The sequence below is a fragment of the Melospiza melodia genome, chromosome 8 (genome assembly GCF_035770615.1).
Source record: "Melospiza melodia melodia isolate bMelMel2 chromosome 8, bMelMel2.pri, whole genome shotgun sequence".
Classification (NCBI taxonomy): Eukaryota; Metazoa; Chordata; class Aves; order Passeriformes; family Passerellidae; genus Melospiza; species Melospiza melodia.
In genome coordinates, this window is record NC_086201.1 from 34,660,741 (window position 1) to 34,675,865 (window position 15,125).

The window sequence follows — 15,125 nt, forward strand, 5'->3', positions numbered from 1 at the left end:
TACTTTCATCCTTCTCAATGCTTTTAAAGGTCTTCTTCCTAATTGAATTAATTAATTAATTGTGAATTTCCTGTCAGTAGTAAGTTACTGTAACGAAGGTAATGAGAGGAAACAAGGAAAGAGTAACCTTTTGCCCCTCTTTGCAGCCACACGTATCTGAGCGTCACTTTAGTATGTCATTGGATTGTTCCAGCCATGTTACAGCTGAGATTTAACCTTATTTGTCCTCTCTTTTTGGTGAGTCTGTACCAACACTAATTTGGCTGTTATTTTTAGCTGCACAAGTATGTGTCTGTGAGAGGTTGATGTCATCTGCATTGTCTTCTTATAGCTGCCCACCCAGTCATTGAATGTCATTTACCAAGGGATTTTAACCTTTCAGGTACTTTTTTTCTCAAAATAGTGTCCATACATTTAGCAGTTATTAGTATTTAAAGCTCTGCAAAGGTGTCCAGGTTCCCTGCCATGGAAATTAGTAGGAATAGGTCATGGAGTGATTGAGTGGATTGGGCTGGGAGGTACATCAGATGTCTAAATGCTTTTGAGAATTTAGGGCTTAAGACTGGGTAGATAATACTGTCTAATAAATTTTCTAAGCTTAAATAGCCAGCTTCTGTTTGGAGTCAGCTATCATTAAATAGTGTTGCACTGTAAATTAATTTTCTCTGGTAATTAGTATAATAATAATAATCAGTTAAACAGATCTAATGTTGCCAATGACAAGGCTCCATTTTCCTGCCACTATTTTCTCCCTTCTTCTTCCATTCTTTGCAGAAAAGAATCCATTTTCCTGGTGGTACTTGTCTTCTCCTGGAATGATGAGGTGGACAGGATGGCTGTGGGTTCAGATCCATGCTCTTCAGTGCCAGGGAAGCTGGATGTGTGAGACACAGGATCTGCTGGGTTTAGACCAGGATGTTCCAGGGCACTTTTTCCCATTTACTCCAGAGTAGATGACAATTTCTGGGGGGAATTTCAAGTTTGTGATGATTCTTACAGAATTCTCACAGAATCCTGTCTACATGCGAGACAGAATGCTGCTGGAATTGTAGAGGAATTCACAAAGTTCAGTAAGTGTAGGCTTATTGATCAATGGTCAGAATTTGTCTCCCTCTACAGAGGACTTTCATAGTGTGCCTTTCTTCTACAGTTATTCTCTAAAAATTGTGCTGAAGGGTTTTCTCCAGTCCTGCTCAGGTAAGGCAGTGTTTGGGGGATTTGGGTTTGAGAAAGCTGTAATTCTGTTGTTGTGATAAAGACATTGCTCTATGAATTACTGCATTTTACCTTTCTGCTCAAGTGTGCATGCAAGCTACAAATACATAAATATATGTATATATATATGTGTGTGTGTGTGTATATATATATATATATATATATATATATATGTATTAGGTGTCAGTGCAAAAATTGTGGTTATATATCTACACCTTCCATGCAGTGGTTTTTCTGTGGAAATTCAAAGTGCTGCTCTCAGCTATTACCTTGAAGTTTGCTCTTTGTCATTGTTTCTTCCCCCCAGCCCTCTGAGGAAATAACCAGGTAAATCTGTGCTCTTTCATCCCCATGTGCTTTGTGCAGTGCTCTGACTGAAATTAAGAAGAAAAACCCCTGAAATTTGCAAGTGATTTTGATTTTTCTGTAATTATAGCAATGCATCTTCTGCTTTGTTCTTTATATTTTCTTTAGATTCTGAGTTAGAAAAGGAAATTTTTGGAGAGACTGTACCCATCAGTTTGATAGAAGCCTCCAAAAATGTGTCTAAGCACTATTGAGGTTATAGGCACACACAAATAGTGTGTTTGTATTGTTTGGGTGAAAAAATCCAATGTAGCTTCATTTAAGCATAGAAATATGGAGTTAGGATCCCACTTCTCAAACATGATTAATTATTCTCTATTAATTATGCTCTTGCAACATTATATTTTTTTTATGATTTCTGACTCACAAGAGGCATCAAACCACTTGAATTTCACTATAGGGTCCCCTCAATGCAGTAACATGTCTGACTTTCAGTACAAGACTTGGCATGAGGGAAAAATGAGAAGTTTTTTAGTCTTGATACTTTTTTTGGATAGTTTCTAAGTAATTGAATGTAGAATAGGTGTTTTTATGAGAGACTTCTTAATTTGAAAATGGATTTTCTTTTAAAGGTTTTTGTTCTGAATAAATACAATAGTTTTAAGAAACTACTGGTCAGAGTATAATCCTGAGAGAATGATCAGAGATGCCATAATCCCTTTTTTCATTACCAGTATATATTAAGTGTAAGGTTTTTTCCACTCCAGAATAAGGATGTGTGCCTTTAATTCTAGGAATGATATAAATGGAGAGAAATGGTGTCTGATGTGTTTGTGAGCATTAGTTTATATAGTTGAATTGCAGTGCTGAATGGGCCCTTTATTTTCTTCCATAGCACAACCAAAAAAAGAAGATCTTTAATATCTAAGAAATTGGCAGTGTGATTCCTGTCAAATTCTCCATCTGGTCTGGAGGCAGAGTATTACTGAATTTTTCATCAGTTAGGAGCTGGAAGCTGGAGACTTTATTGGGATTTCCTTCAGGGCATGTACTAAGGCAGTCCATGGTGCAGTTTATGGCTTAAACATTACAGGCCTTGTATCTGATGTGCAGTAATAGCTGTGATCACATAGGAAAGTTGTTTAAAAACAACTTTAAATGCTTTTAGTAACTGCAGTTCCTTGGAGTAGAAAATGTGATGGTTGTTTTCCAGATTTACTCTTGGCAGATATTACCTTCAATACCTGCAGAGGGGAGGCAGAAGCACAAGAACCAGAAATGAGGTGTTGGTGTAACAGCTGAGGGTAGAAATGAAAGATAAAAGGAGCTGACACGTGAGGCAGAACACTTGGGAAAGGTGGCAGTGCAGATTCTCTCTTTGTGCATAACTGGAATAATTATGTTCCACAGAATTTTCCATGTAGCATGGAAGAACCCAGGAATTCATGAAAGCTGGAGAGGAAATAAGAGTGCAAGCTCAGGAAGAGCAATGCACAAAGCACATGGGGATGTGAATTCATTCAAAATTAATTCAGATGACTGTAAACTGCAAGTCAAGAAAGAATGAGGCAATGATACAGATTTTTAGATCATAAATAAGGGGACAGAAGATTATGGTTTAGAGTTTTAGGGGACAGAAAGTAGAGGGGGGAAAAAAGCAAATGAATTTGTGAGTGGAAAAGGGTAGTGGAATTTGTGTGTTGTAAAATCAGGAAAGAATGATAGGATTTCTAATGCAGGGAGAGCATTGGCAAGGGAAATGTAGTTTGCCTACTCCTTTACACTTGGGTTTCCTCTAAAGAGGAATGTGTTAGGGTGAATTGTTATCCCAAGACTTTTACTGAAGTCACAGAGAAGGTTGCCAAGAAGATGAGGTAGGAACTGGACATTTACTAAAAAAGGTTATTTCATACAGTACAAGTCAGAGTGAAATTCAGATTTAGAATTAATTACATTTCTTTGTTCTTGCAGGGGATAAGGGAGAGTCCTCCCTGCTCAGGCACATTCAAAGAGCAGTTAGGCATAATTCTAATTCAAGGGAGGGTTTGAACCCCTGTACATCCTCAAGAATTGGGAAAGTTAGAATAAAAAGCCTTTGCTAGAGGAGTGGATGGAGAAAACAGAAGTAATAATTTAATATATAAAGATAGTTAAAATGAACTGAAAGGGTACTTTCCTAAAAAGCTGGGACATATTCCCTGTTTGCACCATTTACTTATTTGATTTTTCTTCAGACTGATTTTGCATGGTGCTGGGCCCTGTGTGCTCTACTGCAGAATTCTTTGGAGTGTTTGGTTTGAAGGCTGCTTTTCCCCCACTAGAATCTCACTCCTCTTATCTCCAGATTGTCTTTGGTTTATTTTAATTCAGATTTATCTCTAGGAATGGCCCATGAATTAGAATGGGGGGTGCAGCCTGTGATCAGACAAATTGTCCATTTTTCTGGGTATTGTTGGGCTGTATCCCTTTCTGTTGTAGATTTCTGGTGGTGTTTCTGCAAACATCAGGCTGAAAGCTGTGGTCAGTGAATTTTGTGGGGTTTTACCCACTTGTGTCTCAATCCTGGCTGTACCATCACTCTCTGAGTCCACAAAGAAATATTGATAAATAGCAGTCTTAAAAATTGGTGCAGCACATTCTTCACACTCATCTTGTGCTGTAGCTGCTGGTGAGTGAAATTTGACATCTCCAATAAAACCTTTGCAGATATGGCAGTGCCCAAGTGCCTAAATTTAGAATGAAATTGCAAGTTGTCTTGAATCTCACCATGGATGAACAGTTGGGAAGAATTGGTTTCAGATATTCCCTCTGACTTGGCCAGACAGGATGGAACAGAGAACTTTATATAAACAGGTTTGGAGAGACACCAAAAAAAAGACAAAATAGCCCCTAGTTCCATCTCAAACTTGTGTGGGTTTGAGGGGCTAATGGTAATAAAAAGCAATAAAAACTGTTACTTACATTTTTTTCCAAGGATAGATGATTCTGAATACAGAAAAAGAACAGATCCATTGGGTAAACAATTGTTGTTTGTCAGAGTAAAATTTATTTTAGGTCCCCATGCCATCTGTCCTAACCCATATGAACAAAATTGCCTTTCTATTGAGAGTACATGGGCTAGGTTTCAAGAACTGAATAAAATCTTGTAGTTCCTGCTATCCCACTTGAAAGCTCAGTGTTTCAATTTTGTAGCTTGGGAGTCAGGTGGTGATAAACTTATTCTGGTTTTTCGTCTCCTTCTGTTGTAAGAAATTGTCGCAGGGAGATTGTACCAGCAATCTTTGGTTACTTTCAAAACTATATTTAAAATGTAAAAAATTGCTTCAAGAAATGGAGAAACAAAATAATAGAACTGAAAACTATAAATAATCAGCTTCAATCAATGCAAATTATCCCATGATTGTAGAAGATACAGTTGTGGAATTGTACAAAATCAACGTAAATAATGTTGCTTGTATGTTCAAGTTTGACATGAAACCTTAAATGGAGAATAATCAAATGTATTCAGAGATCTTTTTCTTTCTTATAAACTATTTAGCATTTTTGTATGTGACTTGGGGGGAAAAAAAAAGAATCTCAGAAATCTGATTTGTGTTTGAGTTACTGATAAATTTATCAAATGACACACTGGTGAGGTCTTTTTCCATGAAGAGGGGAAGTCTGGATCACTTGATAAAGAGAAATAAAAATACGCTTTTTTGACTATGTTTTTAAAGTTCACAGAATCATAGAAGAGTTTGGCTTTGAAGGGACCTTTAAAGGCTATTTAGTCCAACTCCCCCTACAATGAGCAGGGTAATCTTCAACTAGAAGAGGCTTAATTAGGGTGTTCTTCATCATTGACTGTGACAAAGGGGACAAAATGTACTCTTAATAGCAGTGTTTACTTAGAAGACAGAAGTAGAATAGAATTTAGTAGATGAAAATTGAACACGAGGACATTCTGGGTTAGAAATAGAGTTGCTTTTTAATAGAGAATGTAGTTAGGCATTTCACAAATGTACTGATAGTTACAGCCAATCCTTCAGCCTTGAAAAAATGGACAATTTCTAAATAATAGGGGGTTTTAAAGCTGTGTCTAGCTCAAGTAGAAATTTAGTTCAGGGGAGTGCAGAGGCCTGGGTTTTATGTGGTCCAAAATCATTGACAGACTACAGACATTTTGGGTCTGGTTTCATATTCTGCCTTGCTGAATGTGACTTCATCCCACCTTCAGGCACTTTTAGCAGTTTCAGTTTCACTACTGGCATGTTTGTGCAGTCAGCCTGGCAGAAGCTCTTTCCTATTCTGCTGTATCCACTTCCTGCAGTGCTGCAAATATTTCTGGTGGTTAACAGTGATAGATAACCAGCTTTATCACTGTTTGATAAAGTACTTATTGCTTACAAGTACAGTAATCAATTAATTAGCTCTTTATTATAAAGAATCCATTTCTCTGCAGTATTGACAAGCTGATGGCTTTGTACCTGCATGTCACAGTACTCTTACAGCTTTGTTTTCATTATTTCTCATTATGTGGAGCTTGGGATAATGGTTACTGGCTGTCCTGAAATGGAGTCAGGATGATGAAGTGCCAAGGGGGGGAACATGGACGGCATCTGTAAGGCATAATTGCAAATAAATCAATAACTAATGGCCCCTGAATGTGTTTACCAGTTCATTGTAGTGATGTATGGACCTCTGCAAACCCTGGGTGCCTTATAACAGTTATTGAGATGATTACAGTGGGTACTTGGGCCCTGGCAGAAATTAGTGTATCCAGGCTACTGAGAATATAAACACAGTTTCTGAGCTTCCCAACAGTGCCTGAGAAGTAGAATAGTAATTTGAGCTAAAATAAAATTTGTTTGTTAATATTTGGAAAATTAATAAAAGAATGGCAAAATTTAGAACTTATTTGCACCTCTAGCATTTATGTTTGGATATTACTAGTGGTAGGAGAACCTTTGGGAACAGGTATTTTTTTCTTGTTAAAAGTGCAGGTGAGATTATGTAAAAAAAAATCATTAAATAAAAGAGTTTTTCCACAGGCTTTCACAGTATATGTTTTAGGAATAAAATCAAAATGAATTCAGATGAGCTGTCCTCTGGAACATCTGTGGATGATTGGATGGTCTTGCATTTTTTGTACTGAGGTTTTCTTGGAGAAAATCAAGAAAGCATCTAGATTTTCTAGTTGATTCTATGGTAGGATACTTCTGTGGTAGAGAAAATTCACATTAATCTCTAAGAAAATTAAATATATATGTATATATTTAAAAAAATACAATATTGCTACATATTCTGGAGTATGTCAGAAAGCTGAAGTAACTTGATGCCTATCATTTACTCAGCATTGCCTCTTTAACATGATGAATTGTGTGCAGCCTGGCTTAAAATATTGTATGCTGTGTGGCTTAAAATATTGCTGACGTTTAATTGCACCATAATCAAAATTTAAATCTACAAAATATAATTATAATTGTAAGAGGTCTATATTTTATTGCACTGTTGTTTATTTTAACATTGATCATAAATGTAGTTGATTTTCAAACATAGGCCTTAAAAGGAAGGGATAGGGAACATCTTTGGGAATAGCGCGTCATTATTTGTGACTTAGAAAACTGCCATGAAAATGGATTGCATGCTTCATATCATGATAATTTATTGCAGCATTCTCATAGATGTTCTTTTACTTCTTGCAAAATGATCAAGCTGAGTTCTGTAGCAGTGTTTGCAGTTGTTTATGCTAGATTAAGTTATATACATAGCTGTGTGTACATCTCTATTGTATGAACATATTGGTTAATTAGGTGTGAGACATGTAATGGTGCTCTGAAAAACAAACAGGAGCACATTCTGTTGTTGCATTGTGGCGATGAGATGATGATGAGAATCAGGGTGACAAACTGGAAATTACTACCAGTAAAATAGAACTGGATTTATTCTTTCACATGTGACGAACTTGTATTCATAATTGCTGTTAATGGTAAGCAGAAGGAGATATTTAAAATCTGAGCATATCAGTGCTAGTATAGACTTTGTATCTTAGAGTTGTAATAATTTTAAACTAAGAAATTAATTTCAATTGCATGTATTAAACTCAATCCCACCATGAGGGAGTAGTAAGTGAAAAGCTGGATGATCATTATATCACTTTCTTGAGACTGTAACTCAACTTAGCACTTAGAATTACTGTACATTGCTGTTCTGGAATAATTTACTGTGACTCTTCACTCACCTTGTTGACTCTGCAGAGACTGTTGGTCATGCAATTTGCTGTGACAGAGAAGAGTAATCAAAAGAAGGGGTTAAAATACATTTGATGATGTAGCTGGGATTGTAGAGGTGTTGGAAGTAGGCTGCATGGGGTATTTCTGTCCAGCACAGGTTTCCTTTTGAACACAGAACACGTCCTCAAGTGTGGCATTCACATTCTCTGAAAAATCCCTTCGCCCAGGATTTTTCTCCTGGGAAGCTGAGAAGCCTCAGGGAAAAGGAAAACAATTCTTATCTCATTTGCTTCTCCCGTGTTGTGCTCATGTGGAATGTGTTTGGAGATTGTTTCATTGGATTCTGGTGTGAATTGTTTTCACTCAATGGCCAGTCAGGGCCAAGCTATGTCAGGACTCTGGAAAGAGTCACAAGTTTTCATTATTATCTTTTTAGCATTTAGTAAGTGTCCTTTCTGTATTCTTTAGTATAGCATAGTATAGTATTCTTTAATATAATATAGTATAATGAAGTAATAAATTAGCCTTCTGAGAACATGGAGTCAGATCCATCATTCCTGTCTTTATTGAGGCGACCCGCAAATACAATACTCAAGGAATGTTGGAGGTTTTTTAAGGATTTTTCCTTCTCTGGAGAAATTATCCAGAAATCTCATCTTTATATAGCTTAAGTCTTCCATTCAGTGTGGGTGCAGAGCGTCTTAAGCCTAGTCCTTGTTCTGTGGTCAGTCTTGAGCAAGGCTCAAGGAGCTGTTTTGTGTTCCTCTGGTCAGTCCCAGAATGGTTTGAGTTGGAAGGGACCTTAAAACTCATCTCATCCCATGCCCTGCCATGGTCAGGAACACCTTCTCCTAGACCAGGATGCTCCAAGTCCCATCCAGGCTGGCCTTGGACACATCCAGCCTTGTCCTGTGGCTCCCAGCTCCCTGGGCAGATGCCTCCAGTGCACAGACCATGTTCCAGTCTCCACACTGGGGTGTCCTGCTCATCCTTAACAGCATCAGCCGCAGCTGGGTGGCTTTCAACTGACAAATGTGATTTACTTGGGCATTGGAGAGGAAGTTTAGCAGAAGCTAAAACAGTAGTTATATTTCTGTAGTGTTGGGCAGTATGCTTGGCACAGAGTAATTTTGCATTTTGTACTGTTACTTTCTGAAATAGTGGTGATAAAGTTAAACAAGCCCTGGTGCTGAAGACTGGAAGAAAGCTATTGTGTTTCAGTGATGGATCTTTGAATAATTGCTCTCTTCTTACTTTTTCAAACCTCTCTGATTATTAATCATATCTGGCTAATCAAATCTGGTTTTAATAGCTGCAGTAAAAGAAACAAAACCAGTGAAGTGCAGGAGCTTGAAGTTTATCCTTTTGATAGTAGAAAATAATTGCAGTATATTTATCAATGAGTGCTAATGAGAGCTCTAGTCCAAAAGTGATGGAGTGTCTGTGGCAGGGTTAGACATTGAGTAGTGGAACTTTCTAGTTTTTTATTGCAGAGGCAATGCCTTGACTTGATGTGGCAGAGCCTTAAAACTGACATTGTCAGGAGCAATTTCAAGTGCAAATTTACTGTTAGCACCAGTTCACAAACTGTCTGAAGAGCTACGCTAGCCCTGCATTTGAAGACTGAACCAGTTTTACCATTGCTTTTTTAATTAATCTGGCTTTTACTGCCTATTACAGAGTATCTTCATGTTTATTTTATTAAAAAAGGAAAAAAATGTCAGCATTATAAACTGAATAAGGAGGAATTATGTGGCCACAACCTTTGTAGCTGAGTTTTATGGTTTTTATTAGCAAGCCAAGCAAGATGGAGCAGGCAGTAAAAGTTTTACTACACTCTCCTGCTATTGCTTTCAAGTTCCTTTCCTTACATTTCAGATGTTTATAAAATAATTGTGGTCATGATTAGCATAGTAAAATAATGTGCAAATGTGTTGTATTGTGGTTGCTATAGACACTGGAGCATTTTGAAGTTGAGTTGTTTTAGTATTTAACAGTGCCTACTGACTATTTCACTGCTGCATTATGCTCAGTGGGTGCACTAAATACTTGCATTTCTTTGTACTTTGCTAGAAAAGGATACCCTGTCCCTTCAATTACAAAAATATGAAAACAAAGTATAATCATGCTCAGCTACTATATTAGATGTCAAATTTTTGTCACTCTTGCAGCAAAGCTTTTTAATGTTAGTTTAACACTTTCCTGCTTAACATTTGGTTCCTTCTGAGTCTGCCTACCTGTAGTGCTGCAAAACTGAGCTCCTCAGAGAACAGACTGTCAGGGTTTTCTTCACAGGAAAGAGAGAAACAGGAACATTCATTCAGAAATGAATCTTTTTTCATTTACTTTGAAACTTTAAACAATTTTTAGTATAGCCAACAAAAAGTAAAATGGGGTTTGAAAATCTCAAACTCTAGTTTGCTCTTAAGGTGTTTTTACTTATTTGATATATTTTATTTTTGGTGGTCAGGGAAGCAAGTTTCATTCATTGTCAGCAATTGCAGCCAAGAGTATTTTCATTCTTATTTATATGTTTCTTTTTTAAGAGTGCTTTGTTTATGTGCACATTTTGAATTTATGGATTCTTAGCAATCCTTAAATTGTTTTGAAAGTTGGGACCAAAAATGACTGTAAAACTCAAGCCCTGTTGTCAAAACTGTACATGTAATAAGTAGCTTCTGAGTACACCTACTGGTTTCCATGAGACTGCTTTGGTATTTAAAAACTAAAATATGGAAATTTCAATTTTAAATTAATTTCAGTTTTAAAATGAAAATAGACAAAATACGTTCTCCATAATGTATGTCTATCAGATTTATCAGGAAAAATAAGTGAACAATTATTAAAATTCTCTGTAACTTTGAATAAAAAGAGAATTTCAGTTGTATGTCAGTATAGCTATCAGTGGTTAGTTCAGGACTCATTTATAAGTACAGAAAAACAGAGACAATGCTGATTCTTGGGTGAGAATTGAGAATAGAATATTTCCTTGAATATATTTAGTGTTAACTAAAGTTAGACTTGTCTTGCTGAGTCTTGGACATAGACAGTAGCTGTGCCCTAAGAAGAATTTCATTTTCATTACTTCACATTTCTGAAAGGATATATATTATTTGCTTTTTAAATTGAATGCATGGATCCAGCAGCACCTGTGACTGTGCTCCTTGTGCATGTCTGAACTGCAGTCTTGGAATGACCTTGACAGCTTTCAGATTGGAACTGCTGATGATAATGGTCATTAATTTTTGCAAGAAGAAAAGGTTGCACCTACTCCTCCCTCACTGAAAGGCAGTGATCACTAATTTGCCGTCTGATGGGCTTTGCCTCACTTAAGATCGCTCTATTTTCTGTCAGAATTAAAGTAGCAAGGTTTGAGCTTGTTCCTGGTTACAGAGTGAAGGTGCTTCCTCAATTGACTTCAATTTTTAACATCTGAGTAAGGAGAAACTCAACACTACCTGTAATAATGATATAGACAAGGCCAAGCTGTGATTTAGACAAACTGATTTGGATGTTTTCTATTAAACTCTACTACATTTTTCTCAGCTCTGAGATGATTTAGATCAGTTCCACTTATCTATTCATTGCCTTCTGTATGTTTTGACAAATGAGTCTCTTGTGTCTTTCTGGAGGAAAAAGGAAAGTGTAGTCTTGCTCTGAAGAGCCCTGCTGTTGGAAGAGTAAAGGCAGTCTTACTGGAAAAATTCAGGACAGAAAAGAGATATTTCTAATAGCTTTAAGGGTAAATTTTCTTAATTCATGACAGTTTGCATCAAAACAAGGTTTTTATCTTATAAGAGGAAATTAAGGAATGGTTTGAGACTCAGAAGAGAGTTCAGTTTATTAGCTGTCCTAGAGAATTTCAGCTTGATCTGGGGTAAATCAATGAATCCTCTTATGGTTCAGGCTCTTAAACTAAAAGGGAAAAAAAAAGGCAACTAAAAAAATCCCAAACAGACAAAAGAAAGGCAAGCTCTTCTCTTCTGGTTTGTTTTTTGTACGTGAACCTGTGAGGTCCTAAGGTATGAAATGCCTTTATGACTTCACACAATCCTGACTTCTGTAGCCTTCTGTCTTCTGATATTTAATCAGCTGTGGAAATACTGTGTGTAAATGTCCCAAGAGCTATGGCAACTTTTAGTGAGGGGCTGATTGTTGCGCCTGTGATTTTAGGTAAGAGAGAGAGTGTACTGTGGAAGGGACAGGTACCATTTACCCTTGTCAGTGACTGAGGACAGGCATTCAGGACGGTTTTGGTTCATATTCTTCCTAGGACATTCTTTTGAATGTTCTGTCCCTTGCCTTTGGTGACTGTAAAAGGGTGTTTAATGTCAAGGCAGGAAGAGCATTAATTCCTATTTTATATGGATGTGAGAGAGAAGCTTGCTAGGTTTTTATTTTTGTCACAGTACAAATGTCTTGTAGCTAGCAGATAAAGGAGTGCACAAAACCACAGTATATTGCTTTGGCTCCTTAGCACTCAGGATGTTCTCCTGAATTTTGGCTTGCACATGACCCTTGCCCATGCTGAAGGAACATCAGAGTTTGCAGTTAATGCCTGTAAAAGTTTCACAAGCCTTGTTATGCAAAGTCTCAACTTGTGTAATGGAGTCTCTTTTACCCTTACGATTTAGCAATTGGAAATAATAGAATAAGGATTAAATAATGAAACTTGATTGGCAAAATTTATCAGGGGAGAGGAGATCTCTTCATGCAAGCATTATTGAACAGTTAGTACTATTGTAGCAAGTTTTTAGGATAAAAATACCCCATTTATTCCACAGTGAGAAATATTTGTGTCTGGGGAAAAAAGTCACACTCTGACTTTTACCTGCTGGGGAGCTACTGAAATCAGCATTTCATCTGGCCATAACAAGTGATCCCACTGTTCATGCCAATGGAACCATAGGTATGAATTATCTCAGCAGAGGGCAAATCTCCTGCTCTAGTAGAATACAGGATTAGCACTGCAAAGGGTGCAAAGGCTCCAGTTTCAGAAATATTTCAGATACTTACAATGGAGTTACAAAAACCCTAATATTTTTTATATTATTCTCTCTTTACTGTACTTTTAAATGTTACAGCAATCATTTACAGCACTATCTCCTGAAGCAGTATCTGGGGATTTTCTTGTACTGAAAAATGCAAGACCTTCTGTCACTTCTATTCAGAGAGCCTTGCCTTTCCTAGGCTTGTTTCACTCTGAAATGAGGAAGTCTGGTAGCATTTACTAGTTGTTTGTGTTCCAGAAAGTGAATGAAACAATTTGCAAAAAGCATGCTGATTTTATGCCTTTGTTACGTTATAATCAGAGTTGTTCAAATTTGTAAATCTTGAAAGGTAGAACTTTGTAAGACAAGGAGTACAGAAAGCTTCCAAGAGTTGCACTGACACATGTTGGGACTATACTTACCTTTAGATAATATCTTAACTCAGTTTAGTGTGTGTGTAGAATAAATACAGCAGACTTATTGTAATTATTCCTAAATTTGGAAAAATCTGTAGATTTTTCTTGACTTAGATTCAGAGATTTTAAAGAATATTATGGCTGAGACACAGTCAGAACATGATATGCAGTTGTATAAAAATGTGGAACTTTAGCCAAAACCACATTCCTTGCTGCATTAACAATGCCAGATTACTTTATTCTTTATGTACTTGTACTTGACACATTTATTTCCCAATTCTGAACATTGCAGATTTATTACTTTTGGTTTTTTTGCAAAAGTAGGTATCTTGCTAGTATCTATGTTAAGCAAAGGATGACTGCTCATTTGCTCTCCATTGATGCCTCAGGTTTTAGCTTTTATATTTTTCAGATTCTGTGCTGCTTCAGTGTTTGGGTCTGGGCTTCATATTAGGGGATGGTGAGCTCTCCTCACAGACCAGGGAGACAAAACAATTCCTTCTCCAGCTGGGGACCAAGGCCAAATGATCCAAATCTCAGGCCCAAGAGCATAAAAACATGGACTGAAGAGAGAAAAACAAGAAGGATGGGACTGCATGGGCTGGAGCTGTAATTGGAGAATTAACCCCAATATGCAGATGGCCCAGAACTTATAAAAGCGAGAGACCCCATGACCAGGTGTCCATTTTGTGACCATTTTTGGTTCATCTTGGGTGTAGCCCTGGCTGGACTCTTGTGCTGCCCAAGGTGCATCTATTGAGGCCTTTTAATAAATCCCTGCTTTATTCTTTAACTCTGTCTGGCCTCTGCTCTAGGTCAGCCTTCACAAGGCATCACCATGATTTCCAGATTCTGTGTTTCTCCCCAGTCAGAGAATTAACAGTTGTCTGATATTAGTCCATATTGAAAGTCCCTACTGCTCCATGGATTTTGGAGTGCTTTTGTTAGGCTGTGTCTGTGATTGAAGCCACAGTTCACTGAAAAATATCTTCCAGGTCTTGGTTCTGGAATAGATGTGCTCAGACTGATCATTAAGTCATTAGCTTAGTGATTTTCATAAGTTTGGCTTGTGTTAATACACCCTTGTAGGAGAGGGTGTGGAGCTTCTGAAACTGAAGACAAACAGATATTCTTGTGCTGCTTTGTAGTTGTGAAATTTGCTTTATGCTCACTGCTGCAAATTATCAGCAAACAGGATGGCTGCTATCGAGCTTGGTGCAAACAAATACTAAAAAGACTTAGTGGTTATCCCTGCTGTGTGTGTGTGCTTTCAGATTAAAACACAGTGATTTTATTCCCTCCTTAATCTTAGTGTTTGATGGGCATTTTAAAGAGTACAGTGATTTCAGTCTCCTTTAAAGCTGCTCACAGCAGGATGTTTTAAAATGTTGCAGGTCTTCAGCAAACTGTGGTGTCTTGGAAAGTGGTTTTGTAATGGCTGGTGCAGTCCTTAAAATATATTGTGCACAGTTACCCTCGTTGCATTCTTTAATGACAATCTATTTTTAATAAAGCTATTTAGCTTGGTTAATTAGAGCTAGTAGTAAATCTCCCAGTCTGCTGATTAATCTTAGGAAATACCTTAAACCACAGCAATGGAAAATGAGGCTGTAAATTAGCTACACATATTTTGACTTTTTATTGACATTATATTTATAAGAAAGGTCTTTTGAAGAATACAGCAGCCTTGCCTCTGGATGCAGCTCGTGGAGCTAACCTCCCATGGAAAACAGGTACAGAAAACAAATAGGCCATGGAAAAATGGAAAATAGCCCATGCTTGTAATCTTCCTGAGGGGTTTGATAAAAATCTTCCTTCCAAGTTCTTGTCCTATACTTTATGTCAGGCCAGTTATCTTAAATAGTAGGAATATAATTTGAAAAGAACTAATTATTAGTGTTCAGTTATTCTGCTTGCAGTCAGCTTTAACAGTATGTGTCAAAATTAATAAAATCAGGACAACAGTGATGTAAAAAATTATGAAA

General features: G+C 37.1%; 1 protein-coding gene across 1 annotated transcript in view; it reads left to right on the top strand.

Moving 5' to 3' along the window:
• The window catches only part of SPAG16 (sperm associated antigen 16), a 379,392-nt gene that overhangs the window by 39,819 nt on the left and 324,448 nt on the right, over positions 1 to 15,125 (top strand). The window lies entirely within an intron of this gene.